Here is a 19,247-nt window from a genome sequence, read left to right on the forward strand (position 1 = left end):
TTTTACATTTTCTCTGTCAGGTTTACAAATGAAGTTAATATTCAGAATCCCAATTTATTATATCATATTGTTTGGGAAGCATGTTCAGAGACATTTATAGACAACATCTGGCAAGCTTAAAACTTCCATAAGTAAGACCTCAAAAGCACAGTTTATTCTATTAACTCATTATTTTCTTTATATTGTATTTTTTCATTTTATTTCCTGTTTGTTCTGATTTCTTCAGATGATGAAATAAAGTTCCACACAGAATACATACAGGAGAAATAAAAATATAGTAAGACATGTATAATAAAACATGCAATTGCATTTTTAAAGATAAAAACATTTGATGGGTAAATTTATAAAAGAAAACTTGCATTTTTTAAGTATAAATGACTGAAAGAAATGTTTGGATTCTTGAGCATTTCTAATTTCTCTTTTGAGATTCTGTGTTGATTCTTATTGATAAGTCCCATGGTCTCCAGGCACCAAACATTCTCATATGACATAATTATCCTTATTATACAAGTCCCTTATTTCTTAGTTCTACTTAGGAATTTGTTCAATGTTCATTTTTTATTGTATGGTTACATTTGAGGATTAAATATGTTTTACTGCCCTTGAACACCATTCAAAATATGTCTTAAGTTTCATGTAAGTTTTCAATATGGTATACTGGGTCAATAAACAAGTAACTTAAGTTGTTCTCTCCATTTTCTACTCTAAAATGGGGAATAATAATAGCATCTACCTCATAGGGTTATTTGAATGATAAATTCAGTCTTTTTTAAACAATTAGCAGAGTGCTTAGTGATTTGTACAGTCCGCTATTTAAAATGAAACACAGTGTTCAATGGACCTGTTTAATTACAGTAATATCATATTCCACTTTTGTGGGTGGTGCTCTAGTCCTTTTACTGAGTCATCCAACTTTGGTATAATAGCCAACTACAGAAAAGGAAACTGCAGCAATTTGGTTTTATAATTAATTTTCTCCTACACTCTGACTTCATAAATAATACTAATAGTGATAAAGAATTTGGCTATTTTTGTTTTCAGATAGGAAAATGACAATAATGACATTATCCCACAATGATATGGAAGCTGTTAGGACTTTGAGTTCCTTATGATTTATGAACAAGTTAAAGGGAAAAATTTTTATTCTCTAAGTTTATTCTCTACCTTTCTCTACAAAGCCCTGTCCTCTTGAGCTTCAGGTTCAAATAATACTCTACATATCTACCCATATCTAACCAAAATGCAAAGTTTGAGGACACAATACTAAGACTGCTCTCACTGGTGACACCACATGCAAGTTTGGGAGTTCTCCAAAACCACCCTCAGTTTTAATAATTCATTAGAAGGATTTTTAGAACCCACTCAAAGCCCTCATGTTCTTGGTTTTGGCTATTACAGGGAAAGGATATAAATAAGAATCAGTCACAGGGAGAGACACATAGAGCAGAATCTAGAAGTGTTCTAAACCTGAAGCTTCTATTGACCTCAGAAGAATTACCCTCCCAGATTGATATGATAATGTGCAGAGTATTGCCAACCAGAGGAGATCCCATGAGCCTCAATGTCCAGAGTTTTTATTGATGATTGATAATGTAGGCATAATTGATTAGTTCATTGTTTACCCAAGTGTTTGAACTCAGTCTCAGGACCACTGATACTGCATGACCCAAAGCATCCAACCAAAATCACATGATTAGTCTTTCCCATATTAAATCACATTATTGGTCTTTTCCACACTAAATCACATGATTGGTCTTATTGACACAGCCCATTCTATGACTACTAGGTATATCTGTTCCCAGTCTAAATAAAGGCACTTCTTTTATGTGTGACATAGGTTATCTCTTAGAGGCCAAACACAAAGGGCACACCTCTCTTTGGACAAGGCCAAATTCTTCACTATACAGTGTCATCAGCAAGAGACTGCTGATTTTCTGTGCATATGTCAACTTCTGTCCCTAAAACAATTGATTTAGTTTCACAGTCAAACTTTCCAAGAAAGAAGACTGACTGGTTTGTCACTATCATGCAGGTCATGTGGAAATCTCACCTAAACAACTTCAAAGTCCAAAGTTTACAATAAACACTAAGTACCATGATTTTATTAAATTGATAATTGCATTTAAATATAAAATGTATCTATTTATTTGCCTAAAGCTACTTCTTTTATGTGTAAAATGGAAAGAAAACATTGATACATAAAGCAGGCAAAAGAGGGAGTTGGTTAGAGTTGGTTATCAATTTTACTCCGTTGTCTATATCTTAACTTCTTGGTCCAAATCATGGTTTGTCCATATTCAATGATTTTTAGTAAATGGGAAAATGCATCTTTCATCAATAATCCACTTTCACGTCTAACTTCTCTTTAAAGCAGAATGACTTTTCTTATACTTGATCCAAATTACTCTTGCTCAAATTTGAATAAATCTTCTTTGTTCTGTTTTTAGCTTTCAGTTCAAGCACTACATTGGAGAATGAAGGTACACAAAACATTATTATTAACCATTTCTCAGATACGTTAAAGTCACTTTAAAGTTTAATTCTTTTTTTCCACATTTGACCATTCTCACTATAGAGTCATAGTAAATCTAGTAAAAGATAGAGTGCAGGAAACACTTAAAATTATTCTAAAATATTCTCTTGAACAAAACTATATGCAAATGGTTGCCCAGACTGCATTTTTTAAAGTTTCTTAACGTATATAGTAGAAAAATGGTCTCCATTCCTCACAACAGGTCATGGAAACAACAAAAGGGTTAGATCTTTTGCATCCTCGGTTTCTCAGTATTGGAATTGTTGATTATGTTGCTCAGCAATGTGAAAATCAGTGGTACCTTAGGATCTTGTATCCTCTGGTAAAAACTATATATATATATTTTTTTTAAACTTTTTATTAAGGTATGATTGATAGACACTCTTATGAAGGTTTCACATGAAAAAAAAAAATGTGGTCACTACATTTACCCATATTATCAGGTCCCCACCCATACCCCAGTGCAGTCACTGTCCATCAGTGCAGCAAGTTGCCAGAGATCCACTATGTCCCTTCTGTGTGCTACACTGTTCTCCCCATGATACCCCACACCATGTGTACTAAACATAATACCCCTCAGTCCCCTTTTCCCTCCCTCCCCACCCGCCCTCCTACACCCCTCTCCTTTGGTCACCACTAGTTCATTCTTGGAGTTTCTGAGTCTGCTGCCATTTTGTTCCTTCAGTTTTGCCTCATTGTTATACTCCACAAATAAGGGAAATCATTTGGCATCTGTCTTTCTCCACCTGACTTATTTCACTGAGCATAATGTCCTGCAGCTTCATCCATGTTGTTGCAAATAGTAGAATTTGTTTCTTTCTTATGGCTGAATAGTATTCTATTGTATATATGTACCACATCTTCTTTATCCATTCATCTACTGCTGGACACTCAGGTTGCTTCTATATCTTGGCTATTGTAAAATGTGCTGCAATGAGCATAGGAGTGTATATGTCTTTTTGAATCTGAGAAGTTGTATTCTTTGGATATATTCCAAGGAGTGGGATTCCTGGGTCCAATCCCACTCCTTGGTATTCCTGGGATACCAACAGAATGATAGTTCTATTTTTAGTTTTTTGAGGAACCTCCATGTTGCTTTCCACAATGGTTGAACTAGCTTACATTCCCACCAGCAGTGTAGGAGGGTTCCCCTTTCTCCACATCCTCACCAACATTTGTTGTTTTTAGTCTTTTCAACACTGGCCATCCTTACTGGTGTGAGGTGATATCTTATTGTGGTTTTAATTTGCATTTCCCTGATGATTAGTGATGTGGAGCATCTTTTCATGTGTCTGTTGCCCATCTGAATTTCTTCTTTGGAGAACCATCTCTTCATATCCTCTGCCCATTTGTTAATTGGGTTATTTACTTTTTGGGTGCTGAGGTGTGCAAGTTCTTTATATATTTTGGATGTTAACCCTTTGTCAGATATGTCATTTACAAATATATTCTCCCATACTGTAGGATGCCTTTTTATTTTGTTGATGACATCCTTTGCTATACAAAACCTTTTTAGTTTGATGTAGTCCCATGAGTTCATTTTTGCTTTTGTTTCCTGTTCTCGAGGGGATGGGTTCAGGAAGAAGTTGCTCATGCTTATATTCAGGAGATGTTTGCCTATGTTGTCTTCTAAGAATTTTATGGTTTCATGACTTACATTCAAGTCTTTAATCCATTTCAACTTTACTTTTGTGTATGGGGTTAGACAATAATCCAGTTTCATTCTCTTGCATGTACCTGTCCAGTTTTGCTAACACCAGCTGTTGAAGAGGCTGTCATTTCCCCATTGTGTGTCCATGGCTCCTTTATCATATATTAATTGACCATATATGGTTGGATTTATATCAGGGCTCTCTAGTCTGTTCCATTGGTCTACGGGTCTGTTCTTGTGTCAATACCAAATTGTCTTGATTACTGTGGCTTTGTAGTAGAGCTTGAAGTTGGGGAGCATAATTCCCCTGCTTTATTTTTCCTTCTCAGGATTGATTTGGCTATTTGAGGTCTTTTGTGGTTCCATATGAATTTTACAATGATTTCCTCTAGTTCGTTGAAGAATGCTGTTGGTATTTTGACAGGCATTGCATGGAATCTGTAGATTGCTTTAGGCAGGATGGCCATTTTGACAATATTAATTCTTCTTATCCATGAGTAGGGGATGTGTTTCCATTTATTGGTATCTTCTTTAATTTCTCTCATGAGTGTCTTGTAGTTTTCAGAGTATAGGTCTTTCATTTCCTTGGTTAGGTTTATTCCTAGGTATTTTATTATTTTTCATGCAGTTGTGAATGGAATTGTTTTCCTAATTTCTCTCTCTGCTAGTTCATTGTTAGTGTATAGGAATGCCGCAGATTTCTGTGGATTAATTTTGTATGCTGCAACTTTGATGAATTCAGATATTAGATCTAGTAGTTTTGGAATAGATTCTTTAGGGTTTTTTATGTACAATACCATGTCATCTGCAAACAGGGATAATTTAACATCTTCCTTGCCAATCTGGATGACTTTTATTTCTTTGTGTTGTCTGATTGCTGTGGCAAGGACCTCCAGTACTATGTTGAATAGAAGTGGGGAGAGTGGGCATCCTTGTCTTGTTCCCAATCTTAAAGGAAAAGCTTTCAGTTTCTCTCTGTTAAGTATAATGTTGGCTGTGGGTGTGTCATATATGGCCTTTAATATGTTGAGGTGCATGCCCTCTATACCCATTTTGTTGAGAGTTTTTATCATGAATGGATGTTGAATTTTGTCAAATGCTTTCTCAGCCTCTATGGAGATGATCATGTGGTTTTTGTCCTTCTTTTTGTTGATGTGGTGGATGATGTTGATGGGTTTTCAAATGTTGTACCATCCTTGCATCCCTGGAATAAATCCAACTTGATCATGAATTCAGTTTGCTAATATTTTGTTGAGTATTTTTGCATCTATGTTCATCAGAGATATTGGTCTCTAATTTTCTTTTTTTGTGGTGTCTTTGCCTGGTTTTGGTATTAGAGTGATACTGGCCTCATAGAATGAGTTTGGAGGTATTCCCTCCTCTTCTATTTTTTGGAAAACTTTAAGGAAAATTGGCATTAGGTCTTCACTAAATGTTTGATAAAATTCAGCGGTGAAGCTATCTGGTTCAGGAATTTTGTTCTTAGGTAGATTTTTGATTACCAGTTCAATTTCATTGCTGGTAATTGGTCTGTTCGGATTTTCTGTTTCTTCCTTGGTCAGCCTTGGAAGGTTGTATTTTTCTAGAAAGTTGTCCATTCCTTCTAGATTATCCAGTTTGTTAGCATATAATTTTTCATAGTATTCTCTAATAATTCTTTGTATTTCTGTTGTGTCCATAGTGATATTTCCTTTCTCATTTCTGATTCTGTTTATGTGTGTAGACTCTCTTTTTTTCTTGATATGTCTGGCTAGGGGTTTATCTATTTTGTTTATTTTCTCAAAGAACCAGCTCTTGCTTTAATTGATTCTTTCTATTCCTTTATTCTTCTCAATTTTATTTATTTCTGCTCTAATCTTTATTATGTCCTGCCTTCTACTGACTTTGGGCCTCATTTGTTGTTCTTTTTCTAGTTTCATTAATTGTGAGTTTAGACTGCTTATATGGGATTGTTCTTCTTTCTTGAGGTAGGCCTGTATTAGAATATACTTTCCTTTTTGACCAGCCTTGGCTGCAACCCACAGATTTTGCGGTGTTGAATTATTGTTGTCATTTGTCTCCATATATCGCTTGATCTCTGTTTTTATATGGTCATTGATCCATTGGTTATTTAGGAGCCTGTTGTGAAGCCTCCATGTGTTTGTGGGATTTTTTGTTTTCTTTGCATAATTTATTTCTAGTTTCATAGCCTTGTGATCTGAGAAACTGGTTGGTACAATATCAATATTTTTTAATTTACTGAGGCTCTTTTTGTGGCCTAGTATATGATCTATTCTTGAAAATATTCCATGTGCACATGAGAAGAATGTGTATTCTGTTGCTTTGGGTGTAGAGTTCTGTAGATGTCTGTTAGGTCCATCTGTTCTACTGTGTTGCTCAGTGCCTCTGTCTCCTTACTTGTCTTCTGTCTGGTTAATCTGTCCTTCAGAGTGAGTGGAGTGTTGAAGTCTCCTAGAATGAATGTATTGCATTCTACTTCCCCTTTCAATTCTGTTAGTATTTGTTTCACATATGTGGGTGCTCCTGTATTGGGAGCATAGATATTTGTCCCGTCCTGCAGGACTATAAACAGGGGCCGACGACCTGGAGGAGAGAATTGAAAAAAAAAAAAAGAGAGAGGCAGAGGACACAAAGAACGACCAGCAAGACAGGATGTCTGATCAAGCTGGCACAGTTTATTGTTTGCAGGCTCAATTTATACAGGTTAGCAAGTAAGGGGTGGGTCAGGAGATAATTGGACCTTACGTGGTGCCGGCGGGGAGGTGTAGAGGGGTGATTGGGTCTTGGTTGGCACCGGCGGGAATGGAGGACCCAGAAGAGAAGAGGGGAGTTCGCCATTTTGGGGGTGGGGGCCCTTGGGAGGGAGGTTTTAAGGGAGGGGCTTTCCCCTGGGGCAGAGGGTGTTTCTTGATTAACAAAGGACAGAAAAAGCACATGTTGCGAGGTAGCCTAACCACTAGCTCTAACCTAGAAAAACATATGTTGCGAGGTAACCTAACCACTAGCTCTAACCTAGGAGTTCACTAAATGCGTTTCTTGGTAATAGGGGAAAACTTGTTTCTAATGCGTGGATGGATTCATTGTTGCTGACTTTACAGGAAAGACTTTACTCAAACGTTGCTGTTGTCTTAAGGCTTTTGTGACCAAGTCTGCCTAAAGGCCCACAGGTTTGCTCCCAACATATATTTATAATGGTTATATCTTCCTGTTGGATTGACCCCTTTATCATTAAGTAATGTCCTTCTTTGTCTCTTGTCACTTTCTGTGTTTTGAAGTCTATTTTGTGTGATACAAGTACAGCAACTACTGGTTTTTTCTCACTGTTAGTTGCATGAAATATTTTTTTCCATCCCTTCACTTTTAGTCTGTGTATGTCTTTGGGTTTAAAGTGAGTCTCTTGCAGGCAGCATATAGATGGGTCTTGTTTTTTTATCTATTCAGTGACTCTATGTCTTTTGATTGCTGCATTCAGTCCATTTACATTTAGGGTGATTATCAATAGGTATGTACTTATTGCCATTGCAGGCTTTAGATTCGTGGTTACCAAAGGTTCAAGGTTAATTTCCTTACTATCTAAGTGTCTAACTTAACTCACTTAGTATGCTGTTACAAACACAATCTAAAGGTTCTTTTCTTTTTCTCCTCCTTTTTCTTCCTCCTCCATTCTTCATATATTAGGTATTACCTTCTGTATTCTTTGTCTATCCCTTGATTGACTTTGGGGATAGTTAATTTAATTCTGCATTTGCTTAGTAATTAGCTGTTCTACTTTCTTTACTGTGGTTTTATTACCTCTGTTGACAGCTATTAAACCTTAGGAACACTTCCATCTATAGCAGTCCCTCCAAAATAGACCATAGAGATGGTTTGTGGGAGGTAAATTCTCTCAGCTTTTGCTTATCTGGAAATTGTTTAATCCCTCCTTCAATTTTAAATGATAATCTTGCTGGATAAAGTAATCTTGGTTCCAGGCCCTTCTGCTTCATTGCATTAAACACATCATGACACTCCCTTCTGGCCTGTAAGGTTTCTTTTAAGAAGTCTAATGTTAGCCTGGTGGGCTTTCCTTTGTATATGATCTTATTTCTCTCTCTGGCTGCTTTTGATAGTCTATCCTTATCCTTGATCTTTGCCAATTTTATTACTATATGTCTTGGTGTTGTCTTCCTTGGGTCTCTTGTGTTGGGAGATCTGTGGATCTCCATGGCCTGAGAGACTATCTCCTCCCCCAGATTGGGGAAGTTTTCAGCAACTACCTCCTCAAAGACACTTTCTATCCCTTTCTCTCTCTCTTCTTCTTCTTCTGGTATCCCTATAATGCAAATATTGTTCCATTTGGATTGGTCACACAGTTCTCTCAATATTCTTTCATTCTTAGAGATCCTTTTTCTCTCTGTGCCTCAGCTTCTTTGTATTCCTCTTCTCTAGTTTCTATTTCATTTATTGTCTCCTCCACCATATCCAACCTGCTTTTAATGCCCTCCATCGTGCTCTTCAGCAATTGGATCTCCAACCTGAATTCATTCCTGAGTTCTTGGATATCTTTCCATACCTCCATTGGCATGCTGATGATTTTTATTTTGAACTCCCTTCCTGGAAGAGTCATAAGGTCCATATCATTTAAATCTTTCTCAAGAGTTACATTAATTTTACTCTGGATCAGGTTCCTTTGGCGTTTCATATTTGTATATGGCGTCCTCTAGTGTCCAGAAGCTCTACTCTGGAGCTGCTCAGCCCCTGAAGCAATGTCGGGGGTCACAGGGCAGCGGTATTGGTGCCTGGGGGGAGGAAAGAGCTGTACCCCACCTCCCGGCTGCTGTGCCTGTCTCCACTGCCTGAACCAGTGGGCCAAGCACACAGGTATAAGCTTTTGTCCCAGAGCAGCCGGATATGGGTCCCTGATTTCCACAAGTGGCTGGAATCTCAGTCTCTCCAGGAATTCTGCCTGTATTAGCTTTACAACCCGGTAATCATGCGAATATCATGAAAGCACCATGAAATGTAGGTTTGTGCTCCCAGAGCAGATCTCCAGAGCTAGGTATTCAGCAGTCCCAGGCTTTCCACTCCCTTCCTGTTCAGTTTCTTTTCCTCCCTCTGGTGAGCTGGGGTGGGGGAAGGGCTTGGGTCCCGCCAAGCCATTCTTTGGTACGTTACCCTGTTCCGTGAGGTCTGCTCTTTTCTCCAGGTGTGTGCAGTCTGACGCCATTCTCTTCCCTGTTGCTCTCTCAGGATTAGTTGTGCCAACTATATTTTCTAATGGTATCCAGTTTTAGGAGGAAGCCTCTGTCTCTCCTCTCACACTGCCATCTTTAATCCTCTGGTAAAAACAATATTTAACAGTTTGTTTATAATGTAGTTTCCTAAATGCAAAATATCTACAGCACTCTAGAACACCTGGCTTTAGGGTCATCTAATTAAACTCATTGGGAATATACTTGAGGAATGTTTATTTTCTAACTACATTATATGAAGTGTAATGTGAGTGTATGGTGTGGGTATATAAATATAAATAGGTACATCATACTATTTTTATGTGTGAACTTGCACTAGATGTGAAATTTGTGAATTGTTTATACATCAACAACCAAGTGATTTACAGGAAGAACTGGTGATACTTGCTACCTAACTTAGAAGTTCTACTTAAACCTTCACTAGGACAGCTATAAAACCATCCCACCAACTCTTTGCTAAAGCCTTTCTTCTATATTGTAGGCAACTTATTAATCATAACAGTCTAATCTAGGTAGATAACCCTCTCAATATGTCTTAAAGTTTGAGGGGCACAACAATCAAAATAACTCTGGTTAAGTCCCAGAAATTCTGAGGTACCAAAACCTGCTTAATTTTTCTGGCATCTATGAAATCAGTAAAATGTCTGCAGAAAACTACATGTTAGACAGAGGGAATATATAGGGAAATCCTATGTAACATGTGTCTTCAAGATGCTTACATTAGGCTTGCATAGATTTGTAAGTTAATAAGGGTAAAAGACATTGTGATTGTTTTGATAAAATATATGACCAAGGTTTTAGAATATGAAAGACATCCTAAAATTGAGGAGGTGGAAAATGAGAGAATGACACAGAGGAAAAAAAAAAGCAACTGAACATAGACACAAAGGTATAAAATGATGTGCATTTGGGTGAACATAAGTATTACAATGCAGCTGTAGAATAATTTAAGACAGAGCAGAGAAGTAGAGGAAAGGCCTTGTATACCATGCCTACCCAAATGGAAATGAGAAAAAGTGATAAACTTTGATCTGATTATTGAAAACATCAGTACTGAATTTAAAACAATTACATTAATGTGAAAGTGATTGAATTGGAACTGGAGACACAGGGGTTAAAGATAACAATATAAGAAAGGAAGCCAAATTGGAGAACCATTTATGGATTTGGGGGATATTAAATGATCCTAAGAAATTTTTTTAAAAACTGGACTAAGTATCCCTAAGGGAATTTTATAAGGATGTAGAAATGAGAGAATTTGATAATAAGAAAGTACTACTAAGTTATAGTAGTCAGTAATGTTGTTCACTGAACATTTCTGAGTTTCCATTTGTGATCACATGGAAGGATGTTACTTCCTAAACCCTTGTTTTGGATGATGAATTATAAGCCAAAGTTAGGTATTTCACTTCTGGACAGGATCATTTATTTAATTGTCAGCACAAAAAACCTCTCATCTGTGCTTCCTTCTGGCTCATGAACAGCAATGCAGAAAATTCAGGCTACTCTAAAAGCCAGTGTTCCTGAGAAATTAAGGTGATTGGAGTTCCTTGCACACCTGCACTAGGTCTATAGCATGAATGAGAAATAAACCTCTGTTGTTCTAAGTCACTGATGTTTTAGAGCTGTTTATTACCACAGCATAATATATCCTGCTCTGACTGATTCAGAAGTCACTGGTGTAAGAAAAAGACAAATGGACCAATAGAACAAAATGGAGAGCTCACAGAGAGATACACATACGGACACTCTACGAATAAGGCACCCCACAAATCAACAAGAAGGAAAGATTGTTTGATGTGGGAAAACTGGCTCACTCTATGAACCAGTAAAAAACTGGATCTCTACCTGAGAGCACAGAAAAATTAGAAATCTAGATAGAAAAAATGTCCAGTAAAAAAAATGTTGGAAAATCATTGTGACCAAACAGATAAAAAGAACTTCTTAATTAAAATTTTCAAAATACAATCCAATAAGGAAAAAATACACAAATAAATCTGAAAATCAACAAGAAAAAAATCTGCAATTCCAAAAGAAAAATAAACATATGTCAGATCCTTTCCAACAGAGAAAAGCAAACAGGTTGACAAGTAGACGATGAGGTACTCAAAATCAGTTCCCAGGGAAGTACACAAAAGCAATAATGACATATTATTTTACTCCTGTTTGAAAGCTGCCTAATGCCAAGTGTTGGGCATGCACAAGCCTGTATTCTCTGCTTTGAAAAGATATATTGATACAGCCATAACTGGAAGGCAGTCTTGAATTATTAAATAAAATATACACATTCTCTTCTTGAGCACATATAGGGAGATTTTCACAAAGATGGTTTAGAGGCCATGTAAATAGATGTTCAGTGAAAGATTGTTTATAGAGATGAGGAGAATAGATGGGTGAACTCTATTCAAAGCTCATCATGGAATATTATGAGGCAGTTGGAAGCAACACATTAGCGGTACATCTAAAAACATGAATAATCTTAAAAACTGATTATTTTTTAAAGGAAACTAAATTATGTCATATAAACCTATTTATGTATATTCAATGTCTGCAGGAAAAAAATCATTTGAAAAGACATAGCAACAAGCATAAAAGGCTCATTAACATGGTTGCCTATTTTGAGTGGGGAATGTAAAATGGGAGTCAAGTAAAAGGATTAAAAAAAAGTAAACAAGCAAATAGGATGAAAAAAAAAGGAAGGAAAAGATACAGTTCTCCATTTCAAATGTTGCCTCCTGCAAATTGGGAACTCTATGTTATAGTGAAACAACAAAAAATGCTCTTCTTTTGAGATAACATTTTGATACTAACTGTAATGATCTTTATAAATCATCTAAAAGACAGAAATCAAAAAGTTATGATTTTTGCATTCATTTCTTCTAGACTTCCTGCAGAAGAAAAGGATAATATGGTTTCAATTGTTCTGAGCAAATCAGTTTTATTCAAGTGTTATGAAAATAGTTTGTATACATGGATTCTAAAGTACTTCCAGGATTCACTATGTACTTTCACAAGACATCTCAAACTTATCTATGCAATATAAATTTTTTTTTTCATATTGAAAGCTAATACTTTGCTATGCCTACTCTCAGATTTTATTTAGGTCCTTCTCTTTCCACAATTGTTTAATCTGCTCATCTCTCAGACTTTGGGTCTCCCATTCTGATAGAAGATGGAACCCTATGTTTGGTGTTAAGCATGAGAGATAATTGCAAAATGAAATGTGAAAAACAACACTAGCTGTGACTTTGCAATCTTACTACATAGTTGTAAAGTGCACAGTTAGGTATTAATGCCTATATTGTTTACTAACAATTCCATAAACAAAGACAGAAAGAAATGACCTAGACACAGCTACACAGTCTAGCTGGATAAAAGAGATTTGTGAGTGTGTATATCTATTAATGATCTATTACTCTAGGGAACAGAGCACTAGACTACGTCTGACATGTTGCACCAAATGCATTCAGAAAAATGTGAACTGAACAGACATCGAGAAAACAAAGAGGATCCATGAGAGATTGATTCATGTTTCACGTGATCAGCGCCTGTGAGACCAATGGACTTGAGGGAAAATTGCCGATTGTGAAGAGAAAGAATGAACTTTTCTGCTGCAGGAGGTCTAGAGAAAAATGAATGTAAGCTGCAATGACTCAGAATTGCCATTTCGATAAATGTTCATGGACCGAGTGTATGTCACAAGACAGTGCTAGTCAATTTGTGTAGTAGAAGAAAAAGTAAAGAATACTATTAAGAGAAATCAAAGTTTAACATGTAACAGCATCCTTCTTATATCAAAATAAAACACAATATTCACCATGAAGAATAAAAGAATAAAGCTATTACAGGATGAATGTTTTAAGCTTGAGAAACAGAGGAGTGCTTACTAGTCACAGAACATGTTTAATTCTTCTGAAGACATAATAGATTCTATACTTTAATACAACAGATAATATAAAAGTTTGACTTCAAATGCAAACCTGCAATTATCGTTTCATGTCTTGAATTGCTCACTACAATATTCAATCACACATTGGTAATGTGCTTTTCTCTAATTTGTCACTTATTTCTTTCCTACAAGCAATGCTACTGACAAAAAGTCATACTCATTCATGTCTTTCAAAATAAAGCACTTCCTTACTTTTGTCTCATTCAACACTAAATTTAAACATACAGGCATTAGCTTAGTGTCACAGTTCTAGATGCAAGACTATACATACCTGATATAACCCTGTTTTATATCAGGTCCTCTTTTACCTTCATTTCAATCAATACTTTTCTCATCTTATGTCTAAATAGTAGCCCCTAGTTATTTGTGTGTTATCACTAAAGATCTTTTTCTGTATTTATTGTCTCTAAAAAGGAATTGATCTGCAGCACCAATAATAGTAAACAATAAAATAACTAAATTAGAAACTTGAGCATAAAAGTGTTTTCCAGTGCATTAAGAAAGAAACCCTTGGGTCAAAATATTCTGAATATACTCACCATCAGTGGTTTTTCCATTTTTTCTCACATGGAAGGTTAGTAAAAGGATTATTAGCAATTAGAGGAATTCTGATATATGTGTCATTCATGTAAAGATATATATTTATTATGTGAAAAAATATATATTTCTTCATTTACCATAATCAGAAGTGCAGACACAGAGGCTTTACTTATTGCTATTACTTGTATTCCAACAACCCTAACTATTGTGACAAACTTGTAAAAGAGAAACAACTTCTGTGTTAAAATCCATTTCTGTGCATGTATTTCTTAAAGAAAATTGCTAAGCATAGTTGTGAACATGAAATCTAATGCCATGAAAAAAACATTAACCCTGCACCGAGATGAAACCAAAGTGAAAAGTAGAACATTCGGCAATAATCAAAGAAAACATCATTATTTGGCCAGTAGCTCCTACTTACAGAGAAACATTTTTTGCTTTTGAAGGAAAGCACTTGCTTCTGTTAGAGAATTAAACAGATTTTTAAGTCTTTAATCTTGCCTAATTTTTAATACTATCATTCATATTCACATTACATGTCTTATAAAATATCTAGCATTTTCAAGTCTTATTATTTTGAGAAGCACAAATTAAAATGAAAGAAATAGAATAAATTCATTCCTCAGAAACAACACATATAAATCCAGTAAAAAGCAATACTTCACAATTCATACATGGAAAACAAAACAGAGTAGAACAATTAAAAATAACTGAAAATTAACTTCTTTTTTATTAACATAAAGTTGATAAGAAAAAAATATCAGATTTGAGGTCTTAGAACACAGTTGCTGGGATCTTTCCTTAAAGAAAGATGTCTAGAATTTAACATTAACTCCTAGAAAATATTTTGATCAAGAAATTAATTATCAGAAAGTTACATCTCTTCCTCCAAGACTGTTGTAAAATGTTTATCAACTAATTACAAGAAAAGTGACAAAATTCAAGTAAAGAAGAAAAATTACTATAAGGTACGTTCTGTCATTCACACAGATGGCAATAGGAGGAAATGTGATTATATTTCACTATAAATGGATTGTCCTCTTTTATTATTTTACACCTAAAAAGGTGGCCTGTTGTTTTTGCATCCTAAAGTAGAGATAGTTTCTTTTATATAAAATCTGTCGTTTAGAACTTAGTGGTTAAGAGGGTTTCTGTAGTCAGACTTCTTGGGCTTAGAAACCTGCTTAGCAAATTGCTAGACAGATCTCGAGAAAGCCTCTCCTCTACCTCAGTTTCTTTATCTCTAAAAGAGAGCTAATAATAGTATTTACCTCATAATAGTCTTTTGATTAAATGAAATAATGCATTGGGTGAGAGTTCCGTAAATGTAAACTATTATTAGAGTTGTTTAATCTTAGGAAAGAGTCATGTAAAGATCTAATTATCGTAATTGGACAAATAAAAACAGGTGTCATGACAAATTTATTAGCAATTGTTATGGTACATTTAATTCTTACCTGGAGAATAGTCTTAGGAAAGGTCACATGGATGAGGGGATATTTCAGTTGAACACTGGAGAATGAACAAGTTTCCAAAAGACAGATATAAGGCAAGAGGCTTAGAGAACAGAATAAAAAGGTATAGAGTTATGAAAATGCATGACATACTCAGAAAACATCATATAGTCTTGTATGATTGGGAAGTATATTTAAAAATAAATACCTTGATTAATTAATCAAAGTATTTGATTAATTAATCAAATTCATTTTCTTCAAAATGGTATTACTAAAGCAAATGAGGAAATGATTAAAAATTTTTGTCTCACTCTTCTTTGCTCAATTTTCCTGCTGTTCTCTATGGAAAAATCCCACCGTGAAAGAGAAATTAACAACCTCTTTGAGTCAAACAGCCAATGAGAATTCTAGCCAAAATCACAGCAGATTTTTACTAGTTAAGAGTTCCTAAAATGCCAAGTTTCTTGTGGATGTGCTGATCTAAACTGAACTTCAGCATCCACCAGGAAGCCTGAGCGAAGCTCTCTCTTAGCAGGACGGGGCTTAATGAAGCTGGATTTCAGTGCCGCTGCTTGTAGTACTCAGGGCTGACTGTGACCTGCTTCCTTGCTCTGTCAGAGCCGAGGCAGTGAGTACGCATTTCTCACAGAGCAGAGAACTCAAAGCAAGAGCCCATGAGTTAGCGAAAGGCAGTGGAGCTTCCTCCTGAGAGTTCCACCATCTGCACCTGCTGAATCCCTTAGGGATGGGTCAGTCTATGGATGCAGTCATGATTTGATTTTAGAGGTCTGGTGCACTCTTTATCCCCATAACTACCCTGCTTATTCTCCTGCTTCTAGCCTAAGGTAGACTTTTACGAACAATGTTAGTGCTGAGCTGGATTTAGGATCAGCACCTTCCATAACACCTGCAGTGTTGGTAGAGGCCTCGGAGCCTGTCTATAGCATCAACCTAGGTTCTTCCTTTTGTTGTGCTTTTGGACCCACAATCCCAGGTCAGGTTCACGATCAGCAGCCACTCACTCATAAGACTTGAGGCAGCCTGGTAACGTCGCTGTTTGCATATGAGATATGATTCTGCTCATTTCAGATCACACCCAGCACTGCAGTTCTCCACTTGCAATCACTGCCTTGTATTATTCACCATTTCTGACTCTTGTCATTTAAATTCAGCACAGGCTTCCTTCTACATTCATTCTGAAGGAGCCCTGTGTTTTGGAATATTTGGAATAGGAGTATTACTCTCTGTTCTGTATACTTTCCTCTATCACAAAAATCCTCACTGTAACTCCTCGTATTATATTACATTACATACATCATATTATAATTATTTATCTATAGATTTTCTCCATTAGTCTGTGAATTTGGGGAAGTGAGGGATCTTCTTTTACTGATATTTCAAATATCAAAACCAAAGCCCAGAAAAATGTCTGGCATGAAATACATGTTCAATAGATGTTTCTTGAATTAATGAATGAACTACCTGTTACCCCAAAACTAATTTTTGCACTACACAGAGTGCTAATACTAATGATTCATTTATTTGTGCATAAACATTATCCTTTTACTATGATTTTTCAAAACTATGAATACTTTTTTTTAAGTAGCACAATAAGCCTTTAATACATAGCTATAAACCCCTTTATTATAACTCTCTTCTAAGATTGGAGTAGCTAAGACTGAATGAGCAGAACTATGAATGAGCAAAACTACCCAGAATCCTGAGGGCAAACGCTTTCTGTTTCCCAGCTTCTGCAGAAATAAAAGATCTCCTAAAGCAATGGAATCTCCAGCATTGCCATTACCAATATTATCAAACCAGCCACAAGGGTTGTTATTTGTGTAGAATTACCTGAAGCTTCTAGCTCCTTAGTGTCTGAGATAGATGGTATGGATTTTAATACAAATGTTTAAACTCACTTAAGCTTTTTGCATAGTGAAGGTTAAATGACCATTAAAATGGAAGGTTCCATGTGTTATTTTAGTACACAGCCAAAAAAAATGCATATAGTACAAAACAGAATCTATTACATTAATGATCTATGCTGAAGTGGCAAAAATATATTAGAGAAATGATTCATTGATTCCATCAACGTTTCCTCCATCAACTTGCATTTTCAGAGAGATGCAATGCTCATTTTTCTTTGGAACATTCTGTAGTAAATGACGACTTAATTCCTCTGTCAAAATAACATTCTCAAAGGCAAGCCCAGACAATTATACAAAATAACATCTTTGTGCCAAATACATCTCAGCTCTTTCTCAGGTACATTTTCTTTGTTTACAATGACAGTAACATTTTGACAATATTTCTGTATCTGGTATGTAACCCAAACAACAAAAAAAGATGACTAACCTATGATCTTGAACAGCTGCCATGGATGCAGTATCAGGAAATACATATTTTTTTAATCTTCTTTTAAAAACCTCAAAACAACTCAGACTTGACCTTGGAGATTAATCAGTGCACAAGGAAATGAGATCTAGCCGAAGGACTCTCTGGCTCTACCAGGCATGGTCAGTGTCAGTGATGGGCACCAACTGGTGCATCTCAAGTTGACCTTACATGGGTGAGAGATGAGAAGGCAGAAGTCCTGTCAGCTGTCATATGAGCCTAATAACCTGCCTACCTTGTACAAAGGTATCCTTTAGAGAAAACTGCCCCAACTCAGTTGGCTATTTTGAATTTTATTTCCCAAATTTAGTGATTACGGTTTTTGAGCTGAGCCTTTAAAGGGGTTTAGATACATTTTATAGTCACAGTAGATGGAAAATCCATTGATCATGAGTGAAAAAATGTACATGTCGATGCCTGTCCAACTGGAATCTGTAGACTTCTATAGTTAAAGAGAATATTTTCAGCAGCTTAAAATGTTTAAAATTGACAGACATATTTATAAATTTAGAAGAAAGAATGCCTCTTAGTACAGTGGTTGCTAGGTAAATTCCTTCAGTATAATTCCTTAGGAACAAAGAGCAATGAAAGAATTAAACTAGGCCTCTCTTTCTGAGATATAAAAGTAACATATGCCAGGAGAAGGAAGGCTATTCTCTTCATGCTCTCCCTAGAAATGCTACACAATGTGCTGTTCCTTTATATACTGCGTGATTTAGCTCCATTCTTGGCCTTTTATGCTCTCCTCTGTATCAGGAGGGTCTGGGAGCTGGAAAACTACATTTTCTGGACTTTCTTGCAAGATGATTAACCTTCAGATTCTGCCAGTGCAAAATAACTGGCAAGGAAATGGGAGACTAGAATAAAGGGAGAGGTCAGCGCCTTTTTCTTTGCTGCTCTGGCAGTGCCTTCAGCATTGCAGGTGAAATCATGGGCAAGTGGAAGCACCTGGGTTCTTTCTAAAGCATACAGTTCTCATCCTGACAGACAGTGGCTGTGATGTGCGCACTCACGCAGCTTTAGCAACAGCTTGTGGGCACTGATTCTAGTGACAACAGTGAGAGAGCAAGCACATGCCGCGCCAGGGAAAATGCAGTCTTGGGGCTTCCTGTAGTCACCGACAGTCCTACTGCCCAGTGATTGTGCCCTCTGGGCAATGCTGTTTTCCTTTCTATTCCTCCAATCCTGGTAGAGTAGAAACTTGATGCACATTTTAATATCAGCATAACCATACTGGCCATTCTACTTTCCTTCAATGCCCACAATATCAACTATTTCCTCTGTATGTTTGGTTTCCATATCCCTCTTCTTAAGTCCACATCTGTGTTTCTAATTGCTGATATACTCACTACTATCAACCAAATGTGTCCTCCCTTTCCCAGGTTCACACAGAAGCCCTAATCCCCAGTGTGAAGGGTATTTGGAGGTCACATCTTTGAGGGGTAATTAGGTCATAAGGGTGCAGTCCGTGTGAGGAAATTGGTGCCTTTATAAA

The sequence above is a fragment of the Manis javanica genome, chromosome 14, assembly GCF_040802235.1.
Source record: "Manis javanica isolate MJ-LG chromosome 14, MJ_LKY, whole genome shotgun sequence".
Lineage (NCBI taxonomy): Eukaryota > Metazoa > Chordata > Mammalia > Pholidota > Manidae > Manis > Manis javanica.